Genomic DNA, 22,945 nt, shown 5'->3' with positions numbered 1-22,945 from the left:
AAGTGTTATTATGGGAGAAATTTGTTTACTTAATTCTTTAAGAACAAGAGGTTTGATGTTATCTGGACCTGCTGCCTTGTCTGGTTTAAGATTGGATAGCAACTTCTGCACCCCATTGACACTGACTGTGATCTTTGGCATCGTTGGAAATTTTCTGAAAGATGAAGATGAAATTCCATTGAGATTTCTGAAAAAAGAGAGACATGATTGAGATAGGGTAAGGGGGGACAAAGTTGTGAAAACGGATTGGAACTGTTGCTTCAAAACATTGGCCTTTTCTTGATTCACAGATGTTGATTTTCCTGAAACATTGTCAAAAAGAGTAGATATACATTGAGCGTCTTGTTTGGAGTTTTTTAAGAGAGTATACAGTTTCTTCGAATTAAAGTTGGATCTGTCTTCTTGGGCGTCAGGGTCTTCAATGCCTAAAATGGACTCGATATATTTATTATAAGCAGTTTTAGTATTTCGTTTGATAAGGTTTTTAATATTGAGAAACATTTTCCTGGTCTTATGTGTTCCATTGTTTTTAAGTCTGAAATAAAGGTTATCTCTTTTTCTCATTAGTCGTTTTATCGGTTGTGTAATCCATGGTAGTGATCTTCTTGTACCTATAGTTTTTAACCAGGTTTTCCGAAGGAAAAAACTGGTTATTAGATTGGCGAATGCGGGCGGGCTGGCTGGCTGGCGGGCTGGCTGGCTGGCTGGCGGGCTGGCGGAATAAGCTTGTCCGGGCCATAACTATGTCGTTCATTGTCAGATTTTAAAATCATTTGGCACATTTGTTCACCATCATAGGACGGTGTGTCGCGCGAAATAATTACGTCGATATCTCCAAGGTCAAGGTCACACTTTGAGTTCAAAGGTCAAAAATGGCCATAAATGAGCTTGTCCGAGCCATAACTATGTCGTTCATCGTCAGATTTTAAAATCATTTGGCACATTTGTTCACCATCATTGGACGGTGTGTCGCGCGAAATAATTACGTCGATATCTCCAAGGTCAAGGTCACACTTTGAGTTCAAAGGTCAAAAATGGCCATAAATGAGCTTGTCCTGGCCATAACTATGTCATTCATTGTGAGATTTTAAAATCATTTGGCATATTTGTTCACCATCATGGGACGGTGTGTCCCACGAAAGAATCACGTCAATATCTCCAATGTCAAGGTCGCCACGACTAAAAATATATTTAAAAAAAAAAAAAAAACTTACAAAGGGGGTTAATTTTTTTTGGTCATTTCAAAAGTTCAGTTTCAGTTTTCTCCCTTTATCAGATTTTTTTTCACAATGAAAACCTGGTTTTGTGACAATTTTGTCCCTTGTTGAGGGAATAAATTGTTTAATACCAGTTGATATTTTATCTGAAAAAATTGACCAAAGTTCTTCTACCGAGGTACTTTCACCTTTTTCAAGAACCCTGTCACTCACTCCTTGCATGTATGTTTTAAAAGAATCCCAGTCTGCCTTTCTATACAGCGGTACAACCCTGGGTTTCTGTTTTGCTATTTTTACTTTTAGATCTGAAATGAAAGATACAATATTATGGTCTGAAATACCTGGAAGAGTTTTTACAGAGTTAACAAGAGTATGATTAGAGGTCAGGAAAAGGTCTAAGATGTTGTTTCCTCTTGTGTTTTCAGTCACCATTTGAGTAAGGTTGAAATCTGCAAGCAAGTCAATAAAGTCATCATAAAGTTTTACATTACTACATCCAGGTTTTATTGTGGGTCTGTGTTCTGTATCCCAGGAGAGCTTTGAGTAATTAAAATCTCCGAGTATCCAAAAATTTTCTTTCAGGTTGGCGGTTAGCTCTAGAGATTTAGAACTAAATTCTTCCGAACTTTGCACGTCAGCTTCTTTCGGTCGATAGTATGCAGCAATATATAAAGGTTTACATGAGGTTAAATGAATTTTAATCCAGAGTATTTCACAGTTAGTTTTTAGCTGTTTTTGTTCAGTTGCCAAAATTGTGTCTATCACAAAAATAAAAACTCCTCCACCTTTGCTGCATCGGTCTTCTCTGGAGGGGGTGTACCCTAAAAACTTTGGGAAAATTTCACAGTATTTATGATCTTCAGTAAGCCAGGATTCTGTACCTACAACAATATCTGGTTTATGATGATCTTATAAGGCATAGAATTCAGATTTTTTATTAGCAATGGACTGAAAGTTTACACATATAACTTTAAATTTTGGATACTGTTTAAATGGTGTTTTCTGTGTCCCAGGCTTGGTGGCCGTCTGCGTTGTATTCCATCTGGTCTTAGTAACATCATTGAGTGGTTGAAAACTGTTGTGATAAGAGAGAGAGACGACAACGAGTGCAATGAGCCACTTGAAAAATTAGGCAATCACATATCGAGCATATCCACGAAAAAGACCCATCTAATGCTACAAGGTCATTGTATGTGTTGGAATCAACATTCTGACAATTTATATGGAACCATTGAGAACATGTGTCACACTGTATGGCTAAATCATTTTCAAAAACTTCAGTACCACATGAACCACATGGGTATTCGGGGCCTGGATTTGTCTCTATGTCATTAGAAAATAAAAGAAGCAAAATACATAAGTACATCAATGATGAAGTTCTAGTACATTTCTGTGGAATATGCCACTTGTTAAATTTCAGTAAACAACCATAAATATGAACATTTCCCGGCTGGATACTATTTGGACGAACTGTGGGCCTTGGGTGGTTGGGTAGGCTTCTGCTTGGTCTGTAAGTAAACAAGGATAGAAACAGGAACGCTGTAAAATGAATCAAAATACCTGTATGCATAATTCAAAACAAGTCTGTAATGGCGGCTTCCGAAGGTCACAGTCACTGGAAAAAAATAATCTGTAATGCACACGAAAGTGTTATTACTACCAGAAACGGAGGCAAGTAGCCAATGAATCAGTGAAACAACCTCTCATTTAATGAAAACTACCTATTTAAACCTAAGAAAACAATCCCTTGAAGTCTAAGATAAGTGTTTATAATAAATTTTGACGAGAGTTGAAAAAGTTTGTTAGTAGGCACGACGCATGCGCAATCAACTTTCTCGCATGCACAATCAACTCTGGCGTATATTCTTTAAAACGTACCGAAACCATTGTCAAACACGGCCGATTTATCATTAGCACTGATCGACTTACCAAATTTGATGAAGATTTAATATCTTTAGAGTTAAACATGGTTATATCCGCATTTGTAGTAAAACTTCACTGCCCGTGTCGGTAATGCTTTTCAACGAACCACAACAATTGTTCACTCGGCAAAGCTATGATTAGGCCAATTTTTCTGTCTTAGTTGCATGAAGATTGGATTTGTAATGTGATTTCTAGAATAACACAAGTTTTCACTCAATCAATATAAGGAAAATAACCCCGCCTACATCCAGCCATTTTTAACTCGGTTGATATATTATTTCAACAAAGCTTTTAATGTTCAAAACAAGTTTCACGAAGATTGGGAAAAGAATCTAATAGAGCATAAACTTGGTTTTATTATGACCATTTTAGAAAAAAGGCCACGCCCCTTTGCAAACGGACCAGAAACATGTTTTAACTCCGCGCTAATATCATAAGGACAAAAGTTTCGAAGTTTAATGTGTGCACAATGTTTTTGACAAAAGCTATATATACAAATATCCCCGCCCCGTTCAGTTTTTTTTATGAAAAATTTATGGACAAACATGTCTTTTTTATGCTACAAAGATGATTAATGACAAGATCATACGTTATTTTCATTTTGTTGTAATATAAAGGAAACATGAAATCATAATATGCATTACATTACTAAATCGCGTTAATATATGTTGTTGTTTTTTTTTAAATAAAAAAATGAACTACTTTTTCGGTGCTTCTGTTCACATGTTTTGCGGATTCACTAGTACTTTATTAGGATAAAGACTTACTTTTGTCTGTTATCGATTCCTGTGTTTAAACACACATGTTGAAACGTAAATTTTACGGACCGAAAGTGTTAAAGTTGTAACAGACAATCGCTCATGCCGAATATGTGGCTTTCGTCTGAACAGTGTTAGTGCTGTCAGTGACATGCGAGTTATGATGCTGATGGTGACAAGTTGATGACAAAGATTACAATGAATAGTAGTAATCGTTGTAAAGTACAAAAAAATTAACTTAAACGTGTTTGTTTTATTCTATGAAACTGTTCAGACGAATGCCACACATTCGGCATGAGCGATTTTAAGTTCACGTCTGTAACAACTTGAACACTTTCGATCCGTAAAATTTACGTTTCAACATGTGTGTGTTTTAACACAGGAATCGATAACAGACAAAGATACTTGTTTATCCTAAAAAAGTACTAGTGTGGCATAATTGAATTCGCGAAACATGTAAACAGAAGCACCGAAAAATTAGTTCATTTTTTTATTTAAAAAAACAACAACAACATATATTAACGCGATTTAGTAATGTCATGCATATTATGATTTCATGTTTCCTTTATATTACAACAAAATGAAAAAAACGTATGATCTTGTCATTAAACAATGACAAACATTGCCTAATTAAACAAATCTTACCTTGCGTGCAATTTTCAATCTCAATTACTTTTATTACAAAGCACTAAGTGTCAGTGTATATTATCCCTTGTTATGCAATTTCCTTTTACTTGTTGTGGATTCTCGGTCCTCTGTCTAGTATGCATTCTTCCATGAAAGCTAATGCAATCGTTTTACGATCCATTTATATCATAAATATTGCTCCGATGCAAGATTCTCATTACGCATTCAATATAACTGTTTTATGTTTGTCAATATTTACTGATCACGCTTGAATTCGCAAAGACCGTCTAGTAGACACAAGTCCATTACAGATATCGTTGTTGACAAGTGGTTCTAAGATGTATACAAAGACAGTAACAATACTGTTACGAACAGAACAAAACATGCAATTCTATGAATTGTGAATGAAAAGAATACCACATTAATTTACATTTCATAATACAATTCAATAAGAGGTTAACATGTAACAATGCAATCGAGTAAAATAAATAGGAGCTTTAGGAAGCTATCCGTGTCCTAAAATAATACAGCCCCAATCGTGGAGGGACATGATTTCGAAACACTCACACTTCATATTTTCGACATTTAAATCGCGTGGTGTTATTTTGAAGAGATGACGTATCGTCAATACACTAACAGTCAAGATTTTGGTAAAAACATTTATTAAAAGTAATACATGTATATTTTTTTCGTGATTAAAGGATTTTATTAAAATGATCCTTCATATAGAGCTTTAACACAAACTCAAACAAAACCCCGCTTATTTGTAATGTATGTTCAAGGGCACACAGCTGAGGAATGGTGGATCAAAATTCTTCAGAAGCGTAACTAGAGGCAAATTTAAACCTATTCGGGTTTTATTTTTATGTTAACCTCGCACGGAAAATTACCAAGAATTTCTCTTAGAAATCAATACAAACCATGTTTTTTACACGAAAAAAATCCGCATCAGGTATTTTTGGAATCAACAATTGTCTGTCCATGGTAACCAGTTATGTAAGTATAATTTGGAATTGTGGGTTTACATTTTTATAGAGTACACAGGACACTTTCTTATGTGGCATTTGAACATCGGCGACCTGACGCGGCAAGGCAACCAAGTAAATTACGTCAAGTGGATTATTATTACAAATTGTAACGCTTAAGGCGTGCAAACTGCAGTTTCAGTTCTTTTGTTTTTGGTCTTATTTATGGCTGTAGTTACACAAAAGTGCAAAAATGTACATGTATATGTCTTTGAGGCATGTGATATTATTCGGCGTTATTACTATGATTGTCATGTGTCTGTCGAAAGCGAGGCTGCTCATTCGCCGTGCTTCAGCGTGGCTACGACGCTGCTATGAGTGCGATACCAAATGGAAATGCAAAACATTCTTTAGACCAGGCCTTTTAAGACATATACAATTTTTCCCTTTGAGTGCAATATGTATTTTTCTACGGATTTATTTACCAGGGGCTGTGGTGGAGAATCATGCCCGAGGGGAGGACAATTATGCTGACTAATTTTACACGAACATGTTAAACGAGAAATAGAAATTAACGCGTCATTTAATTTTAACACAAAACAACCTTTGTTTACTTCTCATACTACTAAGGGTGCAAATTTAAGAGCATAAATTAGGGGTCAGTTCCATCCTACGCGACATTTTTCTGCGATCACTGTACAATATGCTGGCAATATTTCATTGCAGCTCCACGTATTTCCTTTCAATTATAGTTAGCGCTTTGGCAGTGTTGTTAACTGAATTTCAATAAACGATACTTAAACACGAGATCAAACCGACCGTCAATGAAGTTAACGATTTTTGTTCGCATTTTACTTATCTTACCAGGCAAGGCGATCTTCCTTCACCATCTTGAAATTATATTGCTTTCGGATTCATATTGAAATTTGTGTATTGCAATTCCGATTTTAATGTGATTTTCACTGATTGTCTATCAACGAGATTTATTGAGAGTCGTTCTTTCTTTCGAAAATCTTCGTTTTCTTCTGTACGACGCCATTTACCAGAGAATAATGAAGCAAATAACTAACTTAATTCTGAAGAATAAAATACAAACCTATTTTGATTGGAATGTTGAGAAACGACATCGTTCGTTACAAATAAGTTCTTTTAAAAGCGGATGATTCTCGTAGTGTCTCATATACGGCGAGGCTTCAACATCGGATCATTTATTACGAATTTACACGTCTCTCTCCAATTCGAAATCAATTTGAATTATTATTATTGTTACAAAGTAAGAATACATATAACGCATGCAGGACAGATATTACAATGCTCGAAATGAATCTTCGTATTAAAACTGTTGTGTTAAGAATAAGGTTTTATCTATTGGGTGTTGCAACTACTGACGTTGTGTTTTGATAACGATGGGTCTATACAAGACTTTATGATTTATACAAACTATTTTGACTTTTAGGGAAAACAACTATCCATAAACAGGTCACGAATTCATTAAAGCTCTTTGATCACCGTTCAAGTAAACATATTTCAACAGTTATTTTTTCATAAACATGAACCGATATGTTTTAAGCTGCACAAACACGTGCTTATTCTTGTTAAGCTTCCCTGAGATGGAGGCCAATATAACTGTATTGATATGAAGCCGTCAGACGAGTCTTTCTGTCAATGCTTCCTTTGCTTATCCCTTTCTCACTCAGAGGCAAAGTGAAAATGGCTATGTACAAACAGCATAAAACCAGTACCGCCTGCGAGTAAATCGCAGGGACTACACAAGCGTGGTAATACGTATCTAATTGTTAAAGGCTTACTTCAATGTAAACGTAAAGACTGAGTCCGAGGTAAGAACATAAGTGGACAGTAAAATGGTATTTGCCATCCATAGGAGCTGCGTAGTGTCGAGCGCAGGCATTTTGGAGGTCACTGTTGAAAATGCATTGAGATTTACCAAAACGTTTGGTCCGTCGGCATTAGGTCATTTAGTGACAAAGCAACAGTTGCTTATTCGGTCTGAATAAGAAGTAGAGAACTAGTTGAATAGGGACCATATTTTACAATGCATTTAAACTGAAATATCGCATACACCCTACATGTGCATCATTAAAGTTCATCGCCTTGATTTTTTGTCAGATGCAGGTTTAGCACCCCCATTCAGTTGCCATTTGAGTTATGTTTTGTTATATATGAACACTTGTAATACATGTAACAAATACAGGTGATTGCATGACGTGTTGGATATCAACACATACAATATAAAGCAACATGTCTGAAAATATTTTGTTAACACAATTGCATTAAATAGTTGTATTTAAAGTGATTTTTTTCTTTAAAATAATGGTCAATAAAAGTGTTTTATGAACGACGTGGCACATTATGTGTGTCTTTATACTTATGACTTCGTGTTAGAGCGATGGGTCGGGTACCAGACTATATTAATCCTAAACACTACTTGGACTTTCTCGAGACAAACGAACCATATAAAATTCACGACTTTATTAAAGCTCTTGGGCCAACATTCCAGTAAAACTAATCCAAGTCATTGCATCTTCATATAATTGTGTTGTTGTGTACTGGCCGTTCATCTTCACCCACACGTGCTCATTCCTGGTCAGTTTCACAGAACTGGATGCAGATGTACATGCAGCAAAGGCATTTTCTGTCTGCACGGTAGCTGTTAGACGCGTCATGTTTTCACTGCCTTTTCAAAGAAAAAGGAAAAACCGCTATTGGCCTGACAGCACATTTGGGTAGTAAAGTAGTATATCCCGTCCACAGGAGCTGTGAAGTGCCCAGAGCTGGGTTGTAGGCATTGCCTTCGTTGAAGATCACAGAAGGAAACGCATTGGTATAATTTGACAACTCATGGAATCCGTGAGCGTTGAAGGCTACAACATGGCATGTAATATAATATGAATAGTGTTTAGCAATGCTAAATGGATCTTTTTTTATCTATTGTATATAAATAAACTAAAATGTCACCACAATTTCTAATCGTTTATCGATTACAGTTAATATGTAGTTCATAAATCCTTGTAATAGACATTTTAATGAAAACATGCCATTTCGATTACTCATTTGAAGGACATTGGCTTTAAACAAATAAATAACAAAACATAAAATACTTATTTACATTTGCAACCTGATAAACTATATAGAGAATAATAGGTTGGTGTTGATTATAGATCAGGTTTATCATGCGAGGCTTAGAAAACAAAAAGCACGAGCCTTGGCGAGTGCTTTTTCGTTTTCGTGCCGAGCATGATAAATCTGATCTATAATCAACACTGACCTATTATTCTATTTATCCCACTTTTTATTCAGTAAACTTTTTTTATTTAAACAAAATAAGTTTTCACGAGTGTTTGTCGTACTTTGATAATGACTGTAGTGTAACCAAGGTCAGTGTATTACTCTGCGTTCCAAAAATAACCGCTGATCAAATAATCATTTTTTTTTTAATCAGAATATCGTTCTGTAACAAAGTGTCGAGCGTTATTAATTACAATTTTAATCATATTGAATTGCAAATCTTTAAGTTTTATGATATCAATATGACATTAAGTTGTTAGATACAAGGAACTACATTTGTTTACAACGTAGCCTAACACCACACACAATTCACTTCAATCGTGATACATCGGCTATCTCGGATTCCTCCGTAAGATAGGCCTCGTGGCTAACGGTCGCCATATTGCCTTGTATTACTGGTAGCAGACCACGGTAGACACACACTCTCTCGGAGCCGCGGACGCCTTCTTGATCTCCACCACGCTCAATTCAGAAAACAATGAACCTGCAATCATAAAAACACATTCACTGCACACAAGTAGTCTGAAACTTAAATTTAAGATAAAAAAAGAGCATATGGAACCTGTACAGGTGATACTATTGACAAAAGTGAAAGAATTGCAAGGCCGCAAACAGTGCCTTCAAAATAAACGTTTTACCATGTACGAAAGTGGCTGGGGACGAATGAAATGGAAATGATAGCCTGCTTTTGGAATGATATTTTGACACGCAAAACATAGCACAACCCATCAAACCATGAATAAATACCACGTAACCAGGTGGTTTTCGCGCAATACTTCACAGCGTGATCCTACTAGCGATTCCAGCTTAAAAAGAACCCAAAATACAATATGCCTACCGCAGTTTTCCTTCCTGAGTAACAAAGAACACAACAACAACAAGAGGTCATGACCCCACAGTTTCGCATTTGAAAATGGTCATATTCTCAGGATTTAATGCAATTTGGGGATACAATAAGACATATTACCCTCAAATTTGACATGGAAACCTACCCTTTCCCAATATTTCACTTTTTGACCGGGGCCAATTCGCATATTTCTGCTTCCTACCGTGTACTGCTACCTTAAGGACACCAATTATTCTTTTTCATTACTGCAAAAGCAGCTTTTTCAAGTATTGTAGACTATTCCTGACAAAAACACACTGTTTTAACTCAACTGTACTGCAAAATAGACTGTCTTTCTTCATATCAAACACTTAAACCAAAGTGCACACTTTACTCCTATTTCACGGAGAATTCATGCATTCAGAGTTCTGAGTGAGACACTCTTTAAATCTCTCCTGGAACCTCTTAGACACCTTTCAAACATGTTTCCTTTTTAAAAACACTCTACTCATGCTTTTATACATCTTACTTACACAGCAGATACCTTTTCCAACATGTCTGGACCTAATTTTTGAGAAAAATAGTTGATTTTTCAGCCCGCGAAGTGCCAATTTCCTTGACTTTTGTCTATTTTGCTCCTTCTCCTACATTAATACAACTGTTTTAGCATACATAAGACACTAAGAACATAAGAAACACTCAAATAACATGAAACAGTAAGAATAACCTGATAAAATAATAACAAGCTCGATGTCGGACAGCCATATCACTGTTACGAGCTTTTTTCTGATTCCAGCTGAAACAAGATGTGTTTGTGAAACACTATGTACACCCACCACATATATATGACCTTTGTACTTGACCTTTGACCTTGACGGATGACCTTGACCTTTCACCACTCAAAATGTGCAGCTCCATGAGGTACACATGCATGCCAAATATCAAGTTGCTATCTTCAATACTGCAAAATTTGACCTTTGACCTTGAACTTTGACCTTGAAGGATGACTTTGACCTTGACCTTTAAACACTCAAAATGTGAAGCTCCATGAGATACACATGCATGCCAAATATCAACTTGCTATCTTTAATATTGCATAAGTTATGATTAATGTAAAAGTTTGACGCTAACCAACAAACCAACGGACCAACCAACAGACAAGGCAAACGCAATATGTCCCCCAGTATAGTCTGGGGAACATAAATAGCCGTTTTTCAATATTTAAACCATCTCCCTTATTTAGATCAGTTATTTACATTCAAATTATGAAAACTAAGCTCATCCAAGCCCATTTTTTGACTGGACGGTGGTGAAAAATCTTTAAAAAATACATTTCACAGGCCGACTGTGTACATTTGTTTTGTCATTTACCAATTAAGGACACCAAGTACTTTTTTTCATAACTGTTTAAGCATCTATTTCTAGAATTTTAGACAATTCCTAGCAAAAACAGACTGTTTTCAATCAACTGTTTTGCAAAAAAAAATGTCTTTCTTCACACCAAACACTTAACCCAAAGTGACACTTTACTCCTATTTCACTGATAATTCATGCTTTCAGAGTTCCAAGAGAGACACACTTTAAATGTCTCCTGGAACCTTGTGGAAACCATTTAAACACTCTGCTCATGCTTATATACATCTTACTTGCACCGCCGATACCTTTCCCAACATGTCTGGACCTAATTTTTGAGAAAAATAGTTGATTTTTCAGCCTTCGGGGTGCTAATTTCCTTGATTTTTGTCTATTTGGCTCCTTTTCTTACATTAATACAACTTTTCAAGTATACATAAGACAATAAGAACATGAGAAATACTCAAATAACATGTTTCAGTAAGAGTAACGTGATAAAATAATAACAAACTGGATGTCGGACAGCGAAATCACTGTAAGAGCTTTTTTCGGATTCCAGCTGAAAATAGCCATTTTTTAATATTTGAATTACCTCCCTTTTTCAGATCAGTTATTTACATCCAAATTATGAAAACTAAGCTCACAAAAGCCCATTTTCACACTGCACGTTAGTGCAAAAGCTTAAAAAAATACATTTCACAGGCAGGCTGTGTAAACAAAAATTTGTCATTTACCACTTAAGGTAGCAGACCACGGTAGACACACACTCTCTCGGAGCCGCGGACGCCTTCTTGATCTCCACCACGCTCAATTAAAAAAACAATGAACCTGCAATCATAAAAACACATTCACTGCACACAAGTAGTCTGAAACTTACATTTAAGATAAAAAAAGAGCATATGGAACCTGTACAGGTGATACTATTGACAAAAGTGAAAGAATTGCAAGGCCGCAAACAGTGCCTTCAAAATAAACGTTTTACCATGTACGAAAGTGGCTGGGGACGAATGAAATGGAAATGATAGCCTGCTTTTGGAATGATATTTTGACACGCAAAACATAGCACAACCCATCAAACCATGAATAAATACCACGTAACCAGGTGGTTTTCGCGCAATACTTCACAGCGTGATCCTACTAGCGATTCCAGCTTAAAAAGAACCCAAAATACAATATGCCTACCGCAGTTTTCCTTCCTGAGTAACAAAGAACACAACAACAACAAGAGGTCATGACCCCACAGTTTCGCATTTGAAAATGGTCATATTCTCAGGATTTAATGCAATTTGGGGATACAATAAGACCTATTACCCTCAAATTTGACATGGAAACCTACCCTTTCCCAATATTTCACTTTTTGACCGGGGCCAATTCGCATATTTCTGCTTCCTACCGTGTACTGCTACCACTATTTTACTACCCAAAAGGTTGTCAGTCTATTGTTATGAGGCTGTATACGATGCGCGTTGAACTAGCGCCAAACTTTTTACCGAAACTTTGATAATATGATTATAGGTGCTACCTAATTTACGGGCAAAAGCTTTTTAAGTTTGTTTTTTTATGACCATGTATTTTTAATAAATAAATGGACATGATTGTGTTCAAAATATTATAATTGTTGCATTAATTAAGTAATGCATCCAAAAAAACAATCTTAAAACGAGTTACATGTTCCAAGCTTAAAGATCTAGCATCTTTTTTTTTTCTAGCCACAGGAATTTATAGCTGGTTCGGTGTCTGTGGTATAGTGGATGGGTTGTCTGCTAACTGGCTTAGTCACTGGGAGGTCTATGTATTGATTCCTTAAGTGGGAGCATTCTTTAGATAACCCTAAAGACATACTATGGCGTACCATTTGGGATGAAAGTCAAGAAGACCTACAAGTTAAAAAGAGAAATGTACGTCGAAGTACAATAATTGTACGTCGACATAAATATAAAATACACTTCGAAGTATATATTTGTACGTCAAAGTACAATTTATACTTCAACATACATGTTTGTACTTCTAAGTACACATTAATTTTTCTGAACAGCCAATCAAAACACTAGTCTCTTGAGCCGCTTTTCATTCAGTTTTATTCATAATAAATGTTTAAAATCTCTTTTTTTAATTGAGGACAAAATGAATAAAAATATCAGAATGGCAAAAAAACAACACATAGAAGTTTCAAGTATTTATGCATTGAATTAGATTGTATACAAATTTGAAGAAGATTCAATTGTTACCTTTTTAAAATTAAAATTATTCAGCATATTGTGAGTATTTATTGATCATGCGGGGCGGAGTATCACGACCGTCCAGCGCATTACTGTGCAGGAAATTCCCAACGGTAACCAAACAGTTACCAAGCATTTACGGGATAAATAATGTATTATAACCTCCCCGTTGGTCGTATTTTGTGATAACCATAACTTGCATAAGTCAGAGGTTAATTCAGCCACGCCAGGTCAATAAATACGCACAATATCTACGAGTTAGCGGTCGATAGTGGCATAATTTGGTATAAATTATAATAATAATGTTTAATAAATACCCACAATATCTATGAGTAAGCAGTCGATAGTCGCATAATTCGGTATAAATAATAATAATAATAATAATAATAATAATAATGTTCAATGTCAAATATCTCTAAAAGCAACAGACGTAAGGTGTCTTCTGATTGGCTAACACTCAAGAGTCGGTGAAAATTGTACGTCGAAGTACATTGATTGTTCTACTTAGTAGGTCTTGTAGACTTTCGACGTCATGGTACGTCATATAGACACTAAGTACATGTACTGGTCCTACCTACGAAACAGTTTGTTTCATCAAATGTCTCAATTCAACTTGACAGCTTGCTAAAGCAGTTGCATTTAGCATACAGTACACTGATTTAACATAATCAAAATCATGTGATGTGTCAAATCAATTTTGATTGACAAATTTGACAGGATTTTTTTTTAATCCAATAAGTTTTAGACTGCCAAATAACACACACTACGTATTGAAAGCCATACCTGGAGCTTTCGTCTGTATATCACTGACTTCATCAGAAGAATGATTTCTACTGTTGGGAAACGTTAACACCACTAATTGTCTTCTTATTTATTATCAATGTATAATTATGTGTAACAGCATAACAACATACTCGTTTCGCAATTAAAATATTTAATAAATACAGGTATCTTGCAGGTTTCTAATTTCCTTTCGCAAACTATTGTTGAATAGTTTAAATTTTGTCGCCACTAAAAAACTAGCCATTTTGTAGCAATTCTAAAATCACAGTCTAAACTGCATACACTTAGCTCTATAGTTACAATTTGAATGCAAATATTAGAATGCATCATGTTATATCATCCATATTTTTTTATTTAAACATTCAAATAACACATAATACAGTACATATATAAAAAGATACGTGGTATTGTGTGGATATACAAAACACTTCACATCATTTTTTTGCACATAAAATAATAGTTACAAAATAAGTAAAACTCATCAACCTACATTTCAAGAATATTTATGTATATGAAATTACAAAGTGGTGTTATTGTATTACCTTTTACAAAATTAACATTGCTGGTTTTGCACTAGCCATACAACATTTATCATGGATTAGCAAGTAACAACCAATTTATTAATTACACAATAGAACAGAAATCATATTAATTGCATTATGCATTTACTAAACAAGCTATTTGCTACTGTTTAGAATTACACTATCTTACTAAAAATGATCACAGGTACTTAGTGCTTTTACATACTTGTGGTAAGTTTTGTATTACTAGTTTGACAATAATCGGCAGACACTTGTCGATATACAGAAAAAATTTGCATGGAAACTTTTCATATTTTTTCAGCATAACTGCCTTCAAATTGTTAATTTAACAACCCTTTGACATTGTTTGCACATCTGATCTTATTATACCATAGCTGTTTCTGTTTATAGATAGACATATATAGACTTTTCAAAGTTCTATAAAAGTTCACACATGTTCCATCCAAGTAAACAAACAGAACCAATAAAGATCACCACAGATAATAACTGTGTGTATAGCTTGGACATTTTGATAGTTCGGGAATCCCTCCTTTTTTGATTTCTGTAAACCAAAACTGTGGTTTACTGTCAGTTTTGCTGGATAGAATGGCTTGTATAATGCCCAGCTCTTGCCTTGGCAGAACAGCTTCTAAAAACGGAAAACCAACAAATATCTTAAAATTTGATCAATAATGCAGACAATGTATAAATGCCTTTTTTTCGAATCTGGGAGATTTTTTACGTAAGATTGTGGTACGAAAATTCCAACGGTATCGGATTTTGTGGTTTTAGGCCTAAACTAATTATAGTGATATGTAACCTTTCGGGATATCGGTAAAGTGCGAGCAGACGAGGTGTAAATACGTTAAAAATTAAAGCTAAAAGACTAAAAAGTTAGATCTGCATATCATAAAAATTTGTGAATAAATGTGTTTCTGGTGGATAACAACGACAACTTACCAGAATATTGCTCATGGTCACACGTAAAACTTCTTTCTGAGAGCGAATGGAAAATGCGTCACAAATTCTGATACATAAACAGTAGGGTGTCGTTATTGAAATACCGCGAGAATACTGGAAGAATAGAGATGCCAACTCTAGTGTTTAAAACAAATAATTTTTTAACAAGCGTTTGTGATTTGTCAGGATAATAATAACAATAAGATATCGAAAAGATCAAAGCAAATAAATTCGACAGAAATCTGAGATTCGGCAATATATTAAAGACGGGTTACGTTCCCGTAAATTGTGTTCGGTGAAGACTGTTACTATATGTAGTGAACCAGTATTCGGCTTATCCCAACTGAAGAAGAGCATTCAGGGGAGATAATTGAGTAATGACCTAATTCTGGAACGGTTGCGAAGAAAAACAAATAATGCGAGAATATTTAGAGCGATTCGCTACACAATTATGATGTCATTGATATAACTTCTCCTGAGGTATGTATTTACATGTGATTTAGCATATGTCAAAGTGTTTTTGATTTGTTTAAGTTCATAAATAGCATCGCGAAAATATATGTCGCGTGGCAAATTTTTTTGAGACGTATCCATATGTGGTATTCTTATGTAATTTTATGTCTAAATTCCCATATGTATGAACGGTCAACGCCCGCTTCGCGGGCTTTTGCCCGTATAAATAGCACTATTAACGTTCATTTGTGTTGCATTTTGACCTATTATCCAAGTGATTTACTTTTCCATTATTATTTAATCACCCAATCATCCAATTTTTAAGATGAAATTACGGTGTTTACAAAACCAACCAAACCGAAAGTGAAACTGGATGCATTACGTTTCGCGATGTAAACATTAAATATTTGTTCAGTTTGAGGAAGCGAATCGATAATAGACGTTGAAATATGTATGCAATACAGACTATCATTGCCGATTGTAGTACTGGCTAAAAAATACCTTTTATGACAGGTCATGTATAGAACGTTAATCAAATAGTGACCATAAATCACTACAAATGTCTGGGTTGTTCATTAATATAATTAATGCACGTTTCTGATCTAATTGCCTGTATCTAGTTGTAATTAACATGATATTGATAAGATTAAAACGTTTTTTTTCATAAATTAACATTACATGATTTATTTTTATCATTTAGGGAATATATAATTGTATCATTATCATCATTAAATATTCTGAAAATGATCTAAATTATCATGATTACTTTAAAGTAAAATTTTTAAATTTTACTCATTGTTTTTAATGAATTTGCACATTTGCTTGATTCAAAATAAAATGTATTAATAAGGGTTTCAGTTGTTAGTTTTAACCCATTTTTAGTTCGATTAAATTTAAAGTACTAACTACGTACATGTATGTGAAATGCTCTTGAGTTCGTTTCCTGGGCCTAGAACCAGTACTTGGGTGTCTCTTGGAGATTTCTTAAGAATGCTCCCACACTGGGGATCAAACCAGTGACCTCCAGATCATTAGGTGGACACCACATCCATTACACATCAGCGACCTTTAATTAGTAAATTACTTTAGTATTGCAGCATTATATAATGTAATGTTGCTACATATTTTTGGAAAATGAGTAATGTGCAGTACTAAATAAATCTAAATGCATACAATTTTAATTGTGTATATTGTGTGATTATTAGTTACAAATTCCCTTTTTACAGGTATACTGGATTATGAAAGACTGATAAACATAAAATTGACAACTCATCTCCCCAACGATACTTTGTGTGGCTCATTCTCGGAACAAACCCATAGTCAGTGAGAAAACTACAGTGTAAAAAGACCACTTGATTGTGACAATTATGGCTGACCAAGCAAATGTTATCATTTAAAATAAAGAAAACTTCCAGTTCAATATACATTTTATACCAATTATGACATTGACCAACACAGAAAATAATTATAAGGTTGATTTTCTCAAAATTGACTGTTACAATTGGATACTGTTTTAAGCTTCACTCTACTTTGTCTGAATATAAAAGTCCTAAATGATGTAATAGAAACATACATATTTAATTTTTAGTTTTACAAGGATATATATATATATATATATATATATATATATATATATATATATATATATATATATATATATATATACATATATTATAATATCTTTTTATCGATGGTCAATCAATTTAAGTTTAACTAATATATGCATACACATTTCATACATGTGTATGCTTTGATTTTTTTTCTATTGAAGCCAAATTTGTATCCTATTAGATAGATAGATAATATCACAGCAGTATTCCTAGTTTGTCTGCAAGTACTGCAGAAATCATGGATTATTATTTTACTGAGTCAGCCTTAATCTTTATATTATAATTGTTAAAACAGATTAAGATGTGCATTATACAATTGAGGATGCATCAAGATTAAAAAATGGTACATGTATAAATTAATAAAGAATCAATAACAATCAGAAACTGTGCATTTTTTTCAGTATTGTGTGAAAGGATTTGAAGTAATTATGTGTTTTTGAAATATGATTTATGTGAATTTGAATAAATATATAAAATTTAGTGATTTTCTCAGACAAAACTGTTAATTACATACTAAAATATTCAGAATGTATTATTGTAATATTCATTCGAATTTTTTAGTACAAAAAGCACTTTTCCCTGGCATTTGTATTTATAGTAATTGCATATTTTATAATTCTGACAGCATTTATAAACTGTGTTCATGCAAGCATGAAACCGGTTTCATTTTTTTGAGTATTTAAACAAGAGGGCCATGATGGCCCTGTATCGCTCCACTGCTGAAAAAAGGCTGAAACAAATTTCTCTGCATGTGCAAATACTTAAATATAGGCCCTATTTAAGCACATGTACACTTTTGTGACCTTCTGGGCTGGGTCAAATTTAACCCCAGGGGCATAATTTGAGCAAATTTTGTAGAGGACTACTATATCTCACTACATATAAAATGTGGTAGCCCTAGGTCCTAGAGTTAAGGACAAGAATATTTTTAAAGTTTTCACAAAATAAGCAAGATATAAGCGTATATAATGTTCAATTTTGTGACATGCGGGTCAGGATCAAATTTGACCCAAAGGGCATAATTTGAACAAACTTGGTAGAGGACTATAAGATGTTACTGCATACCAAATTTGGTAGCCATAGTCCAAATGGTTTTCGACAAGAAGATTTTTAAAGATTTCACAAAATAGGCGCTTTAAAAGCGTTTATTCAATTTTGTGACCCCCCGGGGCAGGGTCAAAGTTGACCCCAGAGGCATTATTTGAACAAATTTGGTAGAGGTTTATTAGATGTCACTACATACCAAATTTGGTAGCCCTAGGCCCAATGGTTATGGACAACAAGATTTTTAAAGTTTTCACAAAATAGGCCCCATATAAGTGTATGTTCAGTTTTGTGACCCCGGGCAGGGTCAAATTTGACCCAAGGGGCATAATTTGAACAAACTTGGTAGAGAACCATAACATGTCACTACATACCAAATTTGGTAGCCCTATGCCTTATGGTTAAGGACAAGAAGAGTTTTAAAATTTTCACAAAATAGGCACTTTATAAGCATATGATTGATTTTGTGGCCCCCGGGGCAGGGTCAAATTTGACCCCTGGGGCATAATTTGAACAAACTAAGTAGAGGACTATACAATGTCACTACATACCAAATTGTGTAGCCCTAGGCCTAATGGTTATGGACAAGATTTTTTTTAAGTTATCACAAAATAGGCATTATATAAGCATATGTTCAATTTTGTGACCCCCGGGGCAGGGTCAAATTTGACCCAAGGGATTAAATTTGAACAAATTTGGTAGAGGACTATTAGATGTCACTATATACCAAATTTGATAGCCCTAGGCCGGATTGTTATGGACAAGAATTTTTTTTAAAGTTTTCACAAAATAGGCCTTATATAAGCATATGTTCAATTTTGTGACCCTCGGGGCAGGGTCAAACTTGACCCCAGGGGCATAATTTGAACAAACTTGGTAGAGGACTATAAGATGCCACTACATACCAAATTTGGTAGCCCTAGGCCCAATGGTTATGGACGAGAAGATTTGTAAAGTTTTCACAAAATATACCCTATATAAGCATATGTTCAATTTTGTGACCCCCGGGGCAGGGTCAAATTTGACCCCAGGGGTATAATTTGAACAAATTTGGTAGAGGACTATTAGATGTGTCTACATACCAAATTTGATAGCCCTAGGCCCGATGGTTATGGACGGGAGATTTTGAAAGTTTTCACAAAATAGGCCTTATTAAAGCGAATTTTCAATTTTGTGACCCCCAGGGCAGAGTCAAATTTGACCCCATAATTTGAACAAATTTGAAAGAGGTTCACCCCAGGAACATTCCTAAGAAATTTCATCAGAATTGGACCAGTAGTTTAGGAGAAGATGTTTAAAGGAAAAGTTTATGCATGGATGCACGATGGACACAGGACCTTTGGCCAGTGGAGCTAAAAATCAAATTAAACATTTAGTTTTGATGTAAAATCAGTTTTTATATGCAGTGTCTATTTCACATATAAATTAAAACAGCATATTTTTCATTATTGAAAAGATTATTCCAAGCTTGATGTCATATTTTAACTTTGCATAGTGTAGTTAATTGAACATTGTATTGAACTGTATGGGCAGCTATATTTTTTAATTTATGTATGTTGTATTTTACAAAATGCATTATTTCTACCACAAGTAGACCATATAAGGCCTACTGCTACTAAATAGGCACTGGTATGAATTTGACACTGTTTTTGATGCTCATACAAAACTTTAATTATTACTACACTTTAGTATACTAAATATTTTCAAGTTTTTGTTCAACATTTTTTTGCAAAAGAAAAGAGTGTCTTAATGCATTTGAAAATATACTTAAAACAAACTAAAAATGCATTTTAACATTCCTTTTTCCTGGTAAAGTGTATTTGGGATGATAAAAAATACACTTGAAGAGTATTAATGCTGGAAAAATGCAGAAAAAAATACATTTGTTTCTGTTAGAAGTGTGTCTTGTCTGCATTTTAAAGTGTATTAAATGCACATCAAATGCAGATAAATACAATGCCAATACTGTTACATGTATTGTAATGGACATAAAATGCACTTGTTCTTGTAATTAAATGCTTTAGTGAATTGAAATAACCATTTATAACGTTTTAACAATTAATAATACCTTTTTATATAAATTTTCTTTTGAAATGTGACACTTAAATGATTTTTGCACCACTAGTAAGAGGTATAATTTGTGCTCATAATGCTTTACCATTACACTATATAATATCATTTGTTGTATGAAAATTGCCCGTAAAATTCATGTGAAAGCTCAAGAGATCAATAGCAGCGTGCTATACCCTGCTCCTTTTTACATGACTTGATGGTATTTAGTCCCCAATTCTACATGGCTAAAGGAAAATTAATGTGCAGATTTGACAAATAAGTCTTAACTGGGATCCAATAGGCAGACTTTCATATTACTTGTATTTAATTTAAATCATGATCTGAATTGCTCTTTGGCAAATCTTTGTTGGTCACAGTATTCAACTGAATTTTGTTCACTTTGTAGTGTTTATATTTTCTATATTTATCAGACAACATCTTTCTTCAAAAGTTTAACATGATTGCTTGGTTAATTTAGAAACAGGATCAATGCATCATTACATAAAATGAAAATATGTGTAATAGTAAAAATGGCAGCAAAAAAGCACTAGATTATCTGCCTAAAATCTGAGACAATATGTTGATATATTGGAATTTCTCATAAATAATGTGTTCCATAGTTGTATAATTGTATAGTCGCATGCATGAGTGGTGTCCATGTTACAATACCAATTAAAGACTATAATTTACTAAAACAATTTGAAGTTTGATGTGTGTTTTTTTCAAGATCTGTTATATATAATTATATATACATGTATATATATATTGTTGAAAAGTTAACATGCAATAAGTTTACTGTAATTAAGTGACAAATAGTTATACTGATTTGGTTGGATGCATATATGCAGATATATCATGGTTTGTGCAGAGGACAGTAGCAAAAACAAGAGCTGTCTCGGTAGGATGACATATGCCCCCGATAAACGCTTTAATAGAAGTTATGAGCATTTTTCAAAACCTAAATGCCGACCCTAAGTTCAAGGTCAAAGGGGTCAAAATTTGTGTGTGTATGGGAAGGCCTTGTCCATATACACATGCATACCAAATATGAATGTTACATCTGAAGCGACATAGAAGTTATGAGCATTTTTTCGAAACCTAAATGCAAAGTGTGACGGATAGACAGACGGACAGTGCGATCACTATATGCCCTCCTTTGGGGGCATAAAAATGTGTTTCAAATTGTTTTGGTAAATTAGTAATGTAGTTATAAGAACAGAATCATCAATTATAAAGTTATTGATTATAAAGTGTTGCTGGCATATTTGATGCATTCATCTAGCTATAAGAAGGTCCCTGTTTTATCCCAACTGGCACCGAGTGAGGGTTCTCAAAATCTTTAAACAATATGAATAACTACATATAGGGTCAAGAGCCTTGTTGATATGGGGGCTAAACACCTGAAATCAAAGCGACCCAGGTTAAAGGCCGAGGCCAAATAAATAAACCAGAGGCCGCATGAGCCTGCTATACTCTGAACAAGTATTGTTTCTTCTCAGAAAACTGGCTTAAGTGTCTTACTAAGCTTTAGACTTTGAGTTTCAGTGCAATCAATCTAAAATAAATTGGTCAAATTAAATAATAATTTGTAAAAAATAAACATTCTGCACAAATTCAATTATTTACTTTACCTGTGTGCATGAATCATTTCAGTCTTGATGGTTAGTGAACTATGTCAAAAGCACCATATCTATGAAACACTTGTATTTTGAATAGTGCAAGGTTCCACAGAATTGATGCTGATGATAATTCTACACGATGATGAATTATTAGATATATTTCTAAATTCCATTTCCACCAACAATTCGGTTATTCCACTACCAGTTCACTTGCTTCATACACAGTTGAAAACAACACTATTTCACTCAACAACCGTGACACATGTACTCAATTTTTCAACTTTTCGCAATTAAACTTGTCTTCTACTGTTATTGTTGTTGTTGTACTTTTTAAAGTAGTTCGAAAGATGGCGACCATTAACCCAGAGATTGATTTATGAAATAAATCGTCTGCTGATCCAGAGTGAATTCACTTTCGATATCAAACTATCGAGTCGATCACGAGGTGCACATTATTTGCTTTTTGTTATAATATGTGGTTATTTCGTGACGAAATAACAAAGATTACTTGGATTTAAGCTAATTATATACATTAACATTTTGAATGTTGAAAGTGGCACCAAAGAATTGTGAGGCAAAGTTGTTCGAACGCTGGTGAACCGTGAAGTGACTGGGTGGGGCGAACATCAAGATCAACTTGTTCGACGGTAGACAGTGGTTGTCTAGGCTGCATTTCGGCCATAGTTTCGGTGCGTGAAGGTGTACAAGA

General features: G+C 34.4%; 2 long non-coding RNA genes across 2 annotated transcripts; one reads left to right on the top strand and one right to left on the bottom strand.

The window, feature by feature from the left end:
- Positions 1-9,114: 9,114 nt before the first annotated feature.
- On the bottom strand, positions 9,115-12,386 carry LOC127848755 (uncharacterized). Its single transcript, XR_008034744.1, has 3 exons — positions 12,312-12,386; positions 11,710-11,803; positions 9,115-9,280 (listed from the first exon to the last, which is right to left on the bottom strand). It is a non-coding gene; the product is annotated as an uncharacterized LOC127848755 (long non-coding RNA).
- A 3,771-nt stretch (positions 12,387-16,157) lies between these two features.
- LOC127848752 (uncharacterized) lies at positions 16,158-17,333 on the top strand. The gene is made up of 2 exons (XR_008034736.1): positions 16,158-16,424; positions 17,138-17,333. It is a non-coding gene; the product is annotated as an uncharacterized LOC127848752 (long non-coding RNA).
- The last annotated feature ends 5,612 nt before the right edge of the window (positions 17,334-22,945 follow it).

This window comes from Dreissena polymorpha, chromosome 10 (assembly GCF_020536995.1).
Source record: "Dreissena polymorpha isolate Duluth1 chromosome 10, UMN_Dpol_1.0, whole genome shotgun sequence".
Taxonomy (NCBI): Eukaryota; Metazoa; Mollusca; class Bivalvia; order Myida; family Dreissenidae; genus Dreissena; species Dreissena polymorpha.
The sequence above is the reverse complement of the archived record's forward strand: the minus strand, read 5'-3'. Positions and strand labels throughout refer to the sequence as shown.